Consider the following 11,789-nt stretch of genomic DNA (forward strand, 5'->3'; position numbering starts at 1 on the left):
ATTGTTTTTATATTTATACTATATATTGTAAGCATAAATACATATTTGTAAATACATATTTTACAGTCATATAATACATTTTATCTAATTTGTTTTATAATATAATTGTTTTAATCATTATTTATTCTCATAACGAATCAATTACAATTTAATCTTTCAAGCCTAAACATCCTATTTATTGCTAAATAGATTGTTAAAGTTAAAAATAAAATGAAGATCTAAAAACTATTCCGTCACGAAGCAAAAAATGTTTTAAACAAATATCTTATAATCATTCTACAATAAGTCATAAATCAAAAGTTAGAAGCTGAAAATTGCCCAATAGCAGTCGTCAATTTCCAGCTAATTTCTGTTTTATGACTAATGGCTTATTGTAGAATGACCATTAAGGTTTATTAATCAACTATAAAAAAAAATATTTTATACTGAAATAATTTATAATATATTGCAAAAGGAATAGTGTATCATAAACAATTATATATTTTTTAATTTATAATATTTGTTTACTTGTAATATTTAATAACTAATTTCGAAGTAATATTAAGGGGATCCTAAAGCTTCCTGTTTTACCATGTAAGTATTTTTTGTATAAGAAATACTTTTTTTTCTTTCCGATTCAAAAATCCTTTTCCAAGATTAAAGTATACGCATTAATGTGTCTGAAAAATGAAATTTATGCCGAGATCAAAAATTTCAAAATTAATATATAAATATGTTTTTATGTCATTTCTGAATGTAACATGGCGTTTCAGCTGTGACAATATTTGCTTAATACGAAAGCTTTATAACCTGTATGTACGAAATAGTGGTTCCTAGACAAGTATAATTTACACGAATAAACAACGTCGAGTTCTTAGAATTAGACTTTAGAAACTTTATCGCGACGAATTTATTATACGAAAATTAACACGTACATGTGACACTGCGTGTATCATAGGTTGCGTGAGATATTGCTATGGTATATATAAAGAGATATGTCGACGTGATCTCTGGTAATTTCATCGGAGTTCGAGGTTTGCTTTAGGCTCCCCTTAAGTTATACTAAAAACTAGTTTGCAAATCTTCTAACTTGCAAATCAATGATTGATCATAGATCACGCGTTCGATATATGAAGGCAACAACGTTGACTTGCATATTAAATTTGCAAGAAACATGAACACGACTCTGACGATGTTTTTGATTATTTATATGACCTACATTTTATTCACACGCTCATACAAGTTTCCATCGCGTACAATGGAAGGATACAGAAGATAGTTGCACGATCAGTTAAAAATGCAGCGTTCACCGTCACGTAGCGTCGATACGGCATCCTTCCGTTTGCATTCTATCTAGCAAACATAAATAATGAAATTATAATCGCCACAATTATTATCCGCGCGTGAAATGCCTTTATATGATATTTATCGTTAACGAGTCCGTTGAAAGAACGATATATACGTGACTTTGCAGAAATCCTTGTTGAATTAATATTTTAATTCTAATTATGACAGTGCTGAATAATTTTATTACGGTAACATTTTTTTATTCTCGTACAAACTCTCGACAAAAATGTAGATAAAGTTTAAATTAATCTTTAATTATTAATATTAATTGCGTTGAATTATATAGTCTGCGCTCTGATCATATAATTTTCCGGTACAATATACAATATTATATTAGTATTACTTAATAATAATTTTGCAACTATTCTAATTTTGTTTTAATTTTTTAATTTTGATATATCAAGAATAGATACGTATGTGTAAATGTATATAAAACATGTCGAAATATATTATATACTGGGAAACGTGAGGTGAGATTAATCAAAACGTTTTGATAGTTACAAGAGATACAGCCAAGAGAGATCTCATTATAAATTTTGCCGCAATTGCATTATTATATTCAGCTTCGTGCTAATTAATTCCATCTTTCAGTTGCTAACGTTTGTAAAATACTTCCAAAGCGATTCTTTAGATTCTTACGAGATTCTAACAACTTACTTACTACGTACTAGAAGATCATGGACGATGTAGTGTTGATAAATTTAACGGAATTTAAAGTCGCATTAAAGGGGAAAAGAATCCGCAGCGTCATCATGCTCAACGACCTCATCGCGAGGGGATACCGCCAATTCTTCAACGACTTTATGAGACTCTGTCGCGGGAACGAATCGCTGTCGGTCTCGCTAATGATCAATTTTGTCCACGCAAGTGTTCCGTAAGAGGAACTATTCCACCTTCACGCGTGTATTTGCTCACAGCCTCCTCGTGCTCATGAAATCAGAGTCGTGTCGCCACGGGGAATCACGTAACGCCGCAGGTGTGCCGAACATTTTTCAGGCCGTGAATATCCGGTTCAAAGTTATATGAAATTTCCCGCGGTGAAGTCCGCTTGACTTTCGATTTTTCTCTTTTTTTCCCGTGTAAAGACATTAAAGTTGGGGTCGATGGCATTCCTATAATATGATTTAAATTATATAGAATAAATTATTGATAAAGAATTAAAATACTTATATTAAAACACAAAATAAATTTCTCATGAATAAGAGCTAGAAAAATTAATTAATAAATATTATCTCTAGAAAAATGTCATACTAAATTTGAAAATATATAATTATTGTGTGCTCTATTTCTAATAATTTTTCTGAAATAAGAAATTAGTAATCGCGAAAAATTCTTTTATAATATATTTTTGGAAAGTTTTCTTCCCTGCGAAAAATCAAATGAATTTTATTTTATTAACGCGTATTATACATATAATTATGATTATTATTTCATTTTATGATTATTATTTCCTACATTATCCCACTTTTATTTCATTTTAAAATTTAAAATAGTCTTTATTGCAATTTTACTTGATTATGACAATGATAGATTCTGACTTGAATGTTTGTAATCTTTCTTTTTTGCAAATCGCAGTTTAGACACAACGGAAATAAATTTTTATTAAGTAATGCAAGAAAGATGTATTATCATTGCGAAACATAATCGTCGATATTCCAGTAACGTCGTTCAAATAGCTTCTCAATGTCGAAAAAACGAGACACGTACATGTTTAAATTTATGTCGGTTAGTCGCGAAAACACGTCTGTGAAGTATTCCGTCTAATGACGCTTTATGCGAACACGCCGACATAATTCACTGTGTGTGGGTTCTCTCTGCCGCGGGGGATCGTACACAACTGCTGATGTAGCAAATATTTTCTAAAATACGTGAGCGCCATGTAATTCGAAATTACACGAATTCTCTCTCATCATGATAGTCCGCACATTATTTCATATCTGCCTTCTTTTATTTGATAAACATTGCATGAATTCAAATCGTGAATAATTGTACGACAGTGAAATGATATTAATTAATCTTAATCGATTATATGAGGACCACTATAATGAACTTCTTTGTGATATTCTTGTTAGCGCAGAAAGATCGTTCTTTGAAAAGATGAAACTTCACGTTTGTATATTACGAGATGAAATGCCATGCTGTACGAGCAACGCACCTCTCATGATTTAATTAATTACTCTTCTTCGTCCCTTTTTTAATTAATCATATAGACATCTTTTTAGTCTACGTTAAAGAATAAATAAGCAAGCGCGTTTGCACATTTTTGTGATATTTTATGATATTGAAAAATGTAATATTTAACATAATTTACGCATATCATTCTTTTTAATTGTTATTTTGAATAAAAAGCAATTTAGAAAATTAAATGAATTCAATTATAACTTATATATAAAAAAATTATTTGTACAATTAGAAATAAACTACATTCAATTTAATCTTCAACAAAAAGTTATTAATATAAAAGTTATTAATATAAAATATTTGCTAAAATAATTGCTTATAATTATAATAAATGCTATTGATTAAATTAAAGTCTATATTATGGTCTATATTATTGTCACTAACATAAGTGATTAATTTATGTATATTTTTATTGACATAAAAGCATAAATTAATCTTTCAATAATCAAGACTTTTATATCAATAAAAGTATACATGAATTAATTATTTATGTTAACAGCAGTTAATAATAATGTAAACTTTAATTGAATCAATAGCATTTATTTCTCAGTGTACTGTGTGTAACAAATACATCAATAAGTATAAATCTAAACTTACTTGTTATCTTGTCAGGATAATATTGCTCACACTTTTCAACACAAACATATCATATGTCTCGTTGTGTTTATCACGATCATAAGATCAGCTGCCGAGCAATGCGTCAGTCATAGGGATGATGTAACGGTGCAGGTGTTCCAAATATTTTTTCAGGAAGTCCTAGCATCTAAATTATACAAGGAAGCGGTTCTTCCCAAGAAGGGTCTGACCACGTGAATCCGATTTCACATACGTTTATCCTTAGTTAGAAATCGCGCAGAAACTTCCCCGTTGCGCGACTCTGTTCATCGCGACAATACTGCGAGGGATGCATTCTCGTACGACGAGCTCCCAATATTTTTGTAATAATGTCCAAGCCACGGGGATGAGAAGATAGGCAGGAAAAAATGGGGAGGAACGACGGTGACAGGAGCAACAAGGGATATGTCTCAATGTTTGGCTTGATCCTTCAGCTGTCGCTATTGTCGGCATGAAATTGACAATGGCACGGTTCAAATGACGTTCTTAGTATGTATACCTGCAGCGTGCAGGCAATCCCACATCGTGGAGGTCCTATTTCGAAACGATTCGGAGACACTTTTTGAGGATACTTAAGATCGGAGCAACCAAACGGTTTGCTCTTTTGTGGCTCCGTTTACGAGTCTCAGCACGCTCGTAGACCTATAAAAATCCGAAAAGATAGATGCCTTCCCGTTTTTACTGAAGCCCAAATGTCATTCCGGTCGAAGAAAGTTTTGTGCCGCGATTTTACGGGCGAATTAAGTATAGGGAAATTTAGCGTATTAAAGTGACACGAAAATTACCGAAGTGGTACAATAGATGTATTCCACAATAGAAATTAATCGATGCCATTGACCCATAAAATGGGGATTTCAGTTAAATTTTACTCAATTAAATTCTAATCATATTATTTTCACATGCAAAGATTCTGCAAATAACTTTTATAAGTTATTTCATAAATTATCATCTGTTTTATTCTTATATTTTTATATTTTATATAATATTTTTATTTATTATTCTTTTAATCAAAGAATTATTTTAACAAGCTCTTTCATTATTTACAAGTATTGATAATTTTTAGCTTATATTTTTATTAACAAATACCATTTATGTGAATAATGTAATATTTTATGATTAATTAAAGCAGAGAAAATAGGGAAGATTTTTGCAGTAAAAACATGTTTTTCAAAATTTATCAAGCATATTTAAAATTTTAAATAATATAAAAGGAGAAATATATTTAATATACATTTTATTGTTCTAAATATGTTACGATGTATATTTGTTAGCTCATTTTCAGATAAAGTCATTGTATTCGCTAAAATAACAATTTTTGACTAATTGCAAGTTTCATCTTATCGTACTCACACGAAATAACACATTGTTTGAATCATCGCGGTTGTATACATACATATATCATTACATCGTCAAAAGATAGTATTTTCCGTAATGACATGATTGCGCCGTTTAAAAGGCAAACCTCTTTAATTCTTTGGTGTTATTTCTTAAATCTCGAGTCCCGCGGGCACGAAATGAAAGGGTACCGGATTCGCCCACACATATATCAATCCTAGGAATCTCCGCGAGATATTTCGGCGGTGTGCCGAGCGACGTACCAAATTACACGGTTTACACGATCGTCTAAACGATAGAAACTAAGTGTTACAGTGCCTGTCTGTCAAATCTAACGGCACACTACAATTACCTGAAAGTCTCCGCCTCGCCATGGCTAATTAATGTTTGGAAGGACAGTTATTTAACCGAGGAAATCATTCATCAAAATAATTCGAATTAATTTGCAGAGCGATTATTAACATCAACGATTGTGCACGCAGTTCCTGTTTTTCGTGGAATGCTTTCGGTAGAATTAAAAAAAAAAACGGTAGAAAACGCTAACGCAAATTGTGGCAAATTCGAACCGGCAGGAAGCGTGTCTTTTACGTGTTTTGACATCGAGTCTGGGAAAGGCGAGAGCAAAAGAGGACGGTCTTACTATTTTTCTCTCTTCGCGTTTCATAAATCTTTCGGCCAGGGTGGCCGAAGCGGCAGCACGTTTGGCATCGAGTTTCGTGTCACGTGTCACACATATTTTATTGCCATGTTTGAAAAATCTCGAAAAAAATGGGAGCAGCTGTTTGTTGGATATATACGCCGAAAGGGTGCGAGCGACGCGCCCGTTTTGTATTTTTGCTACGTATTTTGCTCGACGATCTTTTAATAGTAACGCTTTGATTACAAATTGATAGCGAACGAAGCGACTGGCCAAACGCGAAAATCGTACGAGTCGTTGCTGAATACTTTATGATGTTATAGCGTGCTATGGGTATTCACGCGTCGCGGCCAATTTCGCAGCATATCTGATAAATATTTCCTTTTGAACGGGAAGCAGTAGTTATTTATTTTAATCAAACGATCGTCGGCGGGACAATAACTTCGCAATTGCCTTCAAAATGTTGTAGATGGCAGATTTGCACTTTTACAAAATTGTACGTGAAATTTGCATTACACTTTGCAAATTATTTAATGTAGCTTGTAAAATAAATCATCATTTTGTGCGCTAATTTTTTCAAGTTGCATTTGCAAAGCAAATTGTTATTGGCTGACGAATTATTTATCGATTAGATCAATATCGAGCTATTTTCTTATACAAAAATAGTCCTTTTATCTCAATTACGGACTAACTTCGTTTTTATAGATCCTTTTATACGTTTTAAATTTTAACTAAATTTTAACCAATAAAAAAATCAAATTTAAAATTGCAACGCAAAATAATAATAGTGATAGAAAGGTCAACACAGCAAATGATTAAATCAAAATTTAAAACTAGTTTATTTAAACATCAAAGGAGTAAAATTTAAAACTAGTCTTTCACTAATGTACAGAGTACATGTCCTGTCCATACTCTGTACATTAGTGAAAGACAGAGTATGTCCTGTCCATACTCTGTACATTAGTGAAAGACTAGTTTTAAATTTTACTCCTTTGATGTTTAAATAAACTAGTTTTAAATTTTGATCTGATCATTTGCTCGTGTTGACTTTTCTACCATCATTATTAAATTTACTAACTTCTCTATGCTATATTGAAAGCTATATTAACTTGTTTATTTTAAGAAATTTTTATTGCAAACCAAGATTATTTCAGTAGCACAAAATTTTATATATTGCATCATGTTAAAGTTAAAAGAGACAAAAATAGAGGTATCGAAGTTACGAATTATGCCAAATTCCAAGAAGGAAGGTGGGAAACAAGATAACTGAAATTCCGCGCTGCTCGTTTCCGCTTTTTGGAATTAGGAAAGATATTTTATCGTCTCAAAGCAGGCGTTGCGTGCCATTGTATTAATATTACTTAGCTTAAAGAAGAGTGAATTGATTGTTTTTTAATAAAATTTACATTAGTTTTATCTCATTTGTTTTCTATTATGTCAATAATATAAGATACAAAAAAAATTGAAATATCATTTCGAATCATCAAAATTAATATATCACATATCTATTCATGTAACATTTCCTTTATTAATTAAAAAAATAATATTAATCTTTTTGTTTAATTCAATTAATATAATTATTTTTTCTCCTAGTGATGAGTAATGAAAAGTGACTTAAATAATTAGTAACATATTAAATTTAACTTTCAACTTCTATTTTCGAGAAACTTTGTCATACATAATAATTAAATCTAATAGATATCATTAAATGTAATATAGAGTAGATACATTTTATTGATTTAATTAATTTAACACTTTAAATTATAACACTTGTTTTTAAATAAATTATATTATCTTATACTCTTTAGTTTGCTATTTGATAATAGTTAATATTTAATTTTTGTTATTTCTAGCTCCATCTGATAGAATTGCAATTTTCAAAATTAATTTTATTTTAAATATGCTATATAAATCCTATTTTATTATTTAGAACTTTAATTAAAGTTTTTTTTAAATATTCACCGAACATACCAGGTATATGTTATCTATAAATAATATTTGCTATGTCATAAACATATAGCCAACAAAGATTTCATTTGATGCAGCCGCGTATTCGATATAGCACATGACGCGAAAGCGTCACGCTCATACGCGCCGGAATCTCCTGACTAAATTTGCGAGGATTAAGAGAAGGGGTTTCAACGCGGACGAATCTTTTTTCTGGCTAAGCCCTGCGTGTGCCACCCTTTCGTACTCGAGTGCCTCGTAGCTTTCCGCCACGAGCGACAACACACTCGTCATTTACAAAAGCCGCTCAGGAGAGGTTCTCTCGTCGACTCTCCTCTCTTCGATGTCCGACTCTCCCTTCCATCAGAATAAATCCGCATCACCTTTTTTAAGGGTCGTCCGCATGTCGTAGAGATGACTCTCTCTCTTTCTCTCTTTTTCTCTGTCGCTCCTCTGTCTGGTGTAATCCGCTGGCGTGTTGCGCCTCGGTGCGCATTTCCGGGAGAAAACGAATGCTCGCCGTGGTCCTATGATTAACTTCTATTCACCGATGGCTTAACCGACCGCGGATTTCAAAGGACACATTGGAACAATCTCTCTCCCTATGCCTTTCCCGTCCCATCCAATTTGCGAACGCCTCGCAACTTATTCCAAGATGCAATTGATATAGGTGCTCTATATATGCGGCTATATTTTCTTCGTAATCTGATGTGGCACGGTGGTCCTACTACGATGTGGGGTTGATCTAATTTGATGCATTGAATTAACGTGATTGGCTTAGTGTGATCGATATTTGCACTTGGTTGATTAGTTACTGTGTCTGCATTAAATGTGAGCATTGTTTCTCATGGATTAGTCGACAAATGGATTATTTTTAACCCTTAGAATATTTTTTTTATCATTATTGCACTTCAATTGTATCGTTTGAAAAAAATAAGCTAAATTCATATTTATAATAATATAAATGATTTAAATTATTATATAGCAGATGTATATAATTTTTACATTATGAATATTTCTCTCTCTCTCTCTCTCTCTCTCTCTCTCTCTCTCTCTCTCTCTTTATGTATATGTAACAAAAAATATAATAAATAAGCAAATTAAATTTATCATGAGATATACATGCCTTTCAAATAAACTCAATAATCATGATTTAGTTTGGAAAACAATCGTGAGACCTCTAGAATAAAGATAATTCACAACGAAACATAATATATGCGCGATGTTTACTCTTGTTTTTGAAATTTGTCGCTCCGAGGAGGGTTTTAATTTCTGGAAGCGTAGTCAAGTACAGTGTATAGCAATGGTGCACTATTGAAATGTTCCCTCGACGATAATGCAAACATTACAATCTTCCGAACCGTTATTGCTACACGCGAAATTGCGAATGCATCGTTGCACCTGAACTCTACGTTAAAAAACATAGTCATTTCTAAATGTAACTGGGGCGATAAGGCGTATTCCTTCATGAGAACTGCATACTAGTGAATACAAATAGCCGATTAGTAAACAAACATAATTATATTATATTCAAAAGTATTAACTTTATATTGTATACTGTGTAACTATATTAATGATATGAATTTGGCTACGTATTATGGAATTATTCGGATTAGATTGCACTCGGAATTATTCAATTATTCCCTATAGATTTCTATTCTATTTTCTAGGGATTAAACAGAATAATTCCGATCGGAATCCATTCCGACTTGTTCCATGACAGAAATGCTGATTAATTTAATCGGAAGAAAAGGGAAAATATGTATACATAGATTTCTTAGAGATGTATGCAAAGAGTTTAATATATACAAAATATGGACATACACGTTTTATAAAATATATGTTATTGTAAACCATTAAAAATAGGATTAAATTATATATTTTTTATTATTGATTTTATGATGTTATAATAGACAAGTGACAAGCAAAAGCTGTATAACGTTTTTTTTTGGTTTTATATAATTTAAGTTTTGAATTGTGATTGTATCTAAGATATAATCCTTAGAATCTTTCAAATTAATTTCTCGTATGAATTTTTTTATTCGCTGAATTATATATTTATATTTTAATTAAAGTAATTTTTTACGGCTGTGTGTGAAGAGAACTAACAATAAGTTAAATTCGAATGTTCCGTAAGTTTATGAATTTTATTATTAGTTATATCTAATTAGCTTGTTCAAACTTTTTATCTTGGTTTAATTTCTTTTAGTGCATAATATTGTATATAAATGATTGCAATACTACAAGTAAATTAAAAAATTTTAATATACCATATATTGTATATAACATACAATTACACGTAACAAAAATAACTATTTTTTTCATCTTTACTATTTCTATAATTTCCTTCTTAAAAAGTTAGTAATAAATGACGAAATTAAAAATAACTTTAGATGAAAAAAGAAAAAGAGAGAAAAATGATATTTTTGAAAATATTTTATCTTTATCATGTTTTTATTCAATAACTTTTGTTTGATGTCAGAATTTTGGTCGAGGATATGTCGCGATTTATGTCGCTCCCTTAATTAAACCCTCGTCTGTCCTTAATATGGGAGATTAAAGCTGCAGCAAACTTCAGCGGTGTCGCAGCAGGCTTTCCGTCTAGCACGAAAACTTGAATCCGTTGCAGACTATTCTCGGTTACACATGCTCGTTTGCTCGGCCAAACACTTCAGTACCTTCGTCTATTAAGATAGGAACATGGGCGGACGTGCGACGAGACGACAATATGAAATGAGATCGAGCTTAAAGACGTCAGCTTATGCACAACGTGAGACGGAACGTCTCGCAATGTAAGGCGAGTTAATGAAGAAATACGCGTGTTTCGTGGTGGGAGCTCTCATTACAGATTGCATTCGGATTACCTGTCAAACATTATTATCGAACTACGGAATTCCCGCGGGAACTGCTGGAATCGCGTGTACAAGCTTTAGAAATCCGAATAGGCATAACAATGTCGCAGCACTACGACATGTTGCAGAGACGTCTTGTGACGCAAGCTATTCGCGAGATAAATTTACATGCTGCTCTGCCATGTATATCTATTATATTTGTATCCCTTCGAGCGAAATAGATATTTAATATTATTTTGTTTAAAAAAAAATGCATCATGCAGTAAATATAAAATGTTCTCTAAAGTAATAAATAGCAAAAAAAGACATTCACAAATCTTATCAAATCTTCTTGTAACAATTTTGTAATTTAAATTAATCTTAAATTTATTACCAAATTACACATTGCATGCTTAAAGTTTCTTTACACAAAATTCTAAAAATTGCATTAATTAATTTATTTGTACTAAAATAAAATATTTCCTTTATACGAATGCGAAAGGTACCTATATAGTAATGCTTTCAGAACATGTGTGCATCGTAGTCAATGAAACTTAAGTGAATTTATGTCAATAGTGTCGCTGATTACCTCTTTGACTAGAACCATATTGAAGTTCAGTAGACATTGCGATGTATGAAAGTTGTCCGATTAATTAAGCGCTCATTAAGAGTCGTGAGGAAACTTTGTGCAATCTAGGTACAGACAGAGCCATTTCTAAGCGAGAGAATCTCCAAGCATTTTAGTCGAACTGAACGTGCACATATTCGAGGCGCGATCGTTTGCTTTCGAAAGTACTCTAACAGGTTATTTAAGTGAAACAATATCTCTCAAATCTCCACGTTTATCGGTAGCAATAAATCAATAATGATGTCTATATGAATATAAATATATAATATATATATATATATATATATAT

The sequence above is a fragment of the Atta colombica genome, unplaced genomic scaffold (assembly GCF_001594045.1).
Source record: "Atta colombica isolate Treedump-2 unplaced genomic scaffold, Acol1.0 scaffold234, whole genome shotgun sequence".
Lineage (NCBI taxonomy): Eukaryota > Metazoa > Arthropoda > Insecta > Hymenoptera > Formicidae > Atta > Atta colombica.